Below are 5,000 nucleotides of genomic sequence, written 5' to 3'. Positions count from 1 at the left end.
TCCATCTCTGGTCGGGACTCTGTTTGCATGTATTAGCTCTAGAATTACCACAGTTATCCAAGTAACGTGGGTACGATCTAAGGAACCATAACTGATTTAATGAGCCATTCGCGGTTTCACCTTAATGCGGCTTGTACTGAGACATGCATGGCTTAATCTTTGAGACAAGCATATGACTACTGGCAGGATCAACCAGGGAGCTGCGTCAACTAGAGCTGAGCAGCCGGCCGCCCGGGAGTGTGTCCCGGGGGCCCGCGCGAACACGCAAGCGTCCGCTCAATTATTCTGCAAACAGGAGGAGGCTGAGCTCCCCTGCACAACACACCTCGAAACCCTCTCAGGTCCCGGCGGCGCGCAGCGCCGTCCTAAGTACTTGGTCGGGTTCGAGAGAGGCGCAATCGCCCGGAGTTAGGCGAGTAGACGCTTTAGGTGCGACCACCCGTGCTCCCAACTGAGCTTGCCGCTGCCGACAGAGGCCCGGGAGCGTGCTGTCGTGGCATTGCCGGCGGGAGACAACACGCGCCACCTACGGTGACCGGCAGCTCCAACGCCAGCGCCACAGAAGGACAAAAGCCCTACTTGGGTGCCGAAGCGAACTCTCCCAGCACAGCGCACGCGCCAACACGTCCGCACAGCTGCGATACAAACCACCTGCGAGAACCGCTGGGGCGACCGAGCAGCAGACGGCGTCGCGGCGCCGAGCGCCGGGCGGCGGCGCATCCTCAGCGCACAAAGTCCTCAATCGGACCAGCACACTGCAGATGGCCACCGCGCTTCGCACCGGGCCCGCGAGGACCTACTTTGGCCGCAAGGCGCCGCGAGCAGGGGGCGCCGGCGCGCAGCTGCGCCGCCTGCCGCGTCCGTCGGCCGGCGCGCCTGCCACCGGCCGCCCCCACCAGCCGGCTGTAGCGCGTGCGCCCACGCACCGCGCTGCCAGCACGCCGGGCGGCCCCCCCTCACCGGCCGGGGACGGTCCCACCCAGCCACCGCCGCGTATCGCCTCACACCCAGATCCCCTTTCACGTTCGTGGGCATGGTGGGTCCCCTTTCACGTTCGTGGGCATGGTGGGTATCCCTGAAACAACCGGTTAATAGCTCGACCGATCGTCGCCAACACTGATTCACCTCTAGCGAGAACAACCGCACCACAACGGGTTACCGGTTGTTCATTTGCGTAACGTCACCAGCAAACGTACACGTCCATCGCCATTTGCAACGAGTATTGCATGCCTGTGTCAGGTGTCACAACACACTACGTCTGCCCACATAGACGCAACAACATGTGCACGCCTAGAGAACACGTGGAAGGTAGACCCCGTACGTATGCGGTGTCCATTGCGCGAACGACTGTCAGCCCGCCTCTGCAGCATGTCGCAGATGTGGAACGCGGTGCAACATGCTATCACGGTGTGTGAGAAGAGACGACTACGTCCGAATACACGCTCCACTACATCAACAGACTGCTCATGCTGATCGCCATCCAGGGCGTCCGTTCCTCCCACACGTCTGTATGGCGTACCACACTGCAATCCAGCTCTTATAGGGAGACGACACGTAGCTGCGTGCACAATATTTGGACTGTATGGTCCGCCGTTGCTAGGCGCTGTCGTCATACGGTCACATGGGCCACGATGTATCATTCAGTACATACGGAGCAATGTGCAGTACAGTTTGTGGGTTTTGCGTACATCGGCGGACAGGTGACAGGCCGTACCACAACGTAGGCTGAGTACGTCGGCATGCGAAGGGCATTGAACATGCAAACTTCTCACCGACCAGCTTGCGAAGGCAGGGGGGAAGGGGGGGGGGCATGTACGTCCTGCTGCTATCCACACTACAGTGTATAGCAGGAGCATGTGGAAAGTCAGCAACACCTGCAAGGTGTTTAACATGACGCGATACACAGGGGACCGGGCAGTGCGAGTAGCGAACTATATTGCGAGGGTTGCGGTTAGGCAACACTACACTACTTTAACGGGTTGCATAACAATTACAGAGCAGGTTCAGCGACAACGTGCGTCAGGTTAAGGCGCAATATAGTTTAGGTTACGGCGCACTTTAGGTTAGGTTAAGGCACATTATAGGTTAGGTTAAGGCACAACATGGGTTACGTTAAGGCACAACATGGGTTACGTTAAGGCACAACATGGGTTAGGTTAAGGCACAACATGGGTTAGGTTAAGGCACAACATGGGTTAGGTTAAGGCACAACATGGGTTAGGTTAAGGCACAACATGGGTTAGGTTAAGGCACAACATGGGTTAGGTTAAGGCACAACATGGGTTAGGTTAAGGCACAACATGGGTTAGGTTAAGGCACAACATGGGTTAGGTTAAGGCACAACATGGGTTAGGTTAAGGCACAACATGGGTTAGGTTAAGGCACAACATGGGTTAGGTTAAGGCACAACATGGGTTAGGTTAAGGCACAACATGGGTTAGGTTAAGGCACAACATGGGTTAGGTTAAGGCACAACATGGGTTAGGTTAAGGCACAACATGGGTTAGGTTAAGGCACAACATGGGTTAGGTTAAGGCACAACATGGGTTAGGTTAAGGCACAACATGGGTTAGGTTAAGGCACAACATGGGTTAGGTTAAGGCACAACATGGGTTAGGTTAAGGCACAACATGGGTTAGGTTAAGGCACAACATGGGTTAGGTTAAGGCACAACATGGGTTAGGTTAAGGCACAACATGGGTTAGGTTAAGGCACAACATGGGTTAGGTTAAGGCACAACATGGGTTAGGTTAAGGCACAACATGGGTTAGGTTAAGGCACAACATGGGTTAGGTTAAGGCACAACATGGGTTAGGTTAAGGCACAACATGGGTTAGGTTAAGGCACAACATGGGTTAGGTTAAGGCACAACATGGGTTAGGTTAAGGCACAACATGGGTTAGGTTAAGGCACAACATGGGTTAGGTTAAGGCACACCATGGGTTAGGTTAAGGCACACCATGGGTTAGGTTAAGGCACACCATGGGTTAGGTTAAGGCACAACATGGGTTAGGTTAAGGCACAACATGGGTTAGGTTAAGGCACAACATGGGTTAGGTTAAGGCACAACATGGGTTAGGTTAAGGCACAACATGGGTTAGGTTAAGGCACAACGTAGGTTAGGTTAAGGCACAACGTGGGTTAGGTTAAGGCACAACGTGGGTTAGGTTAAGGCACAACGTGGGTTAGGTTAAGGCACAACGTGGGTTAGGTTAAGGCACAACATGGGTTAGGTTAAGGCACAACATGGGTTAGGTTAAGGCACACCATGGGTTAGGTTAAGGCACAACATGGGTTAGGTTAAGGCACAACATGGGTTAGGTTAAGGCACAACATGGGTTAGGTTAAGGCACAACATGGGTTAGGTTAAGGCACAACATGGGTTAGGTTAAGGCACAACATGGGTTAGGTTAAGGCACAACGTAGGTTAGGTTAAGGCACAACGTGGGTTAGGTTAAGGCACAACATGGGTTAGGTTAAGGCACAACATGGGTTAGGTTAAGGCACAACATGGGTTAGGTTAAGGCACAACATGGGTTAGGTTAAGGCACAACATGGGTTAGGTTAAGGCACAACATGGGTTAGGTTACGGCACAACATGGGTTACGTTACGGCACAACATGGGTTACGTTACGGCACAACATGGGTTACGTTACGGCACAACATGGGTTACGTTACGGCACAACATGGGTTACGTTACGGCACAACATGGGTTACGTTACGGCACAACATGGGTTACGTTACGGCACAAATTAGGTTAGGTTACGGCACAAATTAGGTTAGGTTAAGGCACAAATTAGGTTAGGTTAAGGCACAAATTAGGTTAGGTTAAGGCACAAATTAGGTTAGGTTAAGGCACAAATTAGGTTAGGTTAAGGCACAAATTAGGTTAGGTTAAGGCACAAATTAGGTTAGGTTAAGGCACAAATTAGGTTAGGTTAAGGCACGATATAGGTTAGGTTAAGGCACGATATAGGTTAGGTTAAGGCACGATATAGGTTAGGTTAAGGCACGATATAGGTTAGGTTAAGGCACGATATAGGTTAGGTTAAGGCACGATATAGGTTAGGTTAAGGCACGATATAGGTTAGGTTAAGGTACGATATAGGTTAGGTTAAGGTACGATATAGGTTAGGTTAAGGTACGATATAGGTTAGGTTAAGGTACGATATAGGTTAGGTTAAGGTACGATATAGGTTAGGTTAAGGTACGATATAGGTTAGGTTAAGGTACGATATAGGTTAGGTTAAGGTACGATATAGGTTAGGTTAAGGTACGATATAGCGTAGGTTCAGATACACATTGTTGTAGGGAAAGGTGTATTGGGGGGGGGGGCGGCAGGTTCGTTGATAGTGATTATCGTAATTGGATGCCTGCGGTATTATCCGATTTGTCACGTCAGGATGCACTTTTGGCTCATGACAGGCGGCGCTCCGATTCCATGGTTGTGGCAGATCTGTGTCTTTCATTCCTGCCATTGTTTGTGTGCTGTGACAGGAGGCAGTATTGTGATGTTGGGTGCACCACTGTGTAGGACATGTGTGGGTGTTCGTGGCTTAGCTGAGCAATGTGCGGATGTCGGAAGGGTGGGATATTGTGTTTTCTGGGTGGACCTCCCGGTCTGGTAATGATAGTGTGGATTGTGTCATGTGGCGGAGAGGATGCACTGGATGTTCTTCCATGCTGGTGGTTAGATATTGTGTGTGATAAGAGAGTAGTGTGTGATAAGAGTGTCTGGCTGACGTGTGGTTCTCATTGTGTGCAGAGTCTTTCAGCATGTATAGGGACGGTTGTATATATTATCTGTATTCTGATGGCTCTGCATCTATTACTAATCAGTGCCGTGTATACGGTTACTCTAGTTCCAGTCGAAACTGTTCTATCTCTGTACATTAGTGACACTGCGGCTCCACTATGTTGCCGCCCCTGTCGGCCGTTTCCCCCAGTGTATGGCTAATGATTATCAGCAATCAGTCTATTAGTCAATACCGGTAGTGTGA

General features: G+C 51.1%; 1 non-coding gene across 1 annotated transcript in view; it reads right to left on the bottom strand.

Moving 5' to 3' along the window:
* Positions 1-199, bottom strand: part of LOC126430573 (small subunit ribosomal RNA) — a 1,909-nt gene extending 1,710 nt beyond the window's left edge. Inside the window, exon 1 of the ribosomal RNA XR_007577224.1 lies at positions 1-199. This exon is cut by the window's left edge and continues 1,710 nt beyond it. This is a non-coding gene — a ribosomal RNA (small subunit ribosomal RNA).
* Positions 200-5,000: the final 4,801 nt, after the last annotated feature.

The sequence above is a fragment of the Schistocerca serialis genome, unplaced genomic scaffold (genome assembly GCF_023864345.2).
Source record: "Schistocerca serialis cubense isolate TAMUIC-IGC-003099 unplaced genomic scaffold, iqSchSeri2.2 HiC_scaffold_1051, whole genome shotgun sequence".
Classification (NCBI taxonomy): Eukaryota; Metazoa; Arthropoda; class Insecta; order Orthoptera; family Acrididae; genus Schistocerca; species Schistocerca serialis.
Note: the sequence above shows the minus strand (reverse complement) of the source record. Positions and strands in the feature narration are given on the sequence as shown.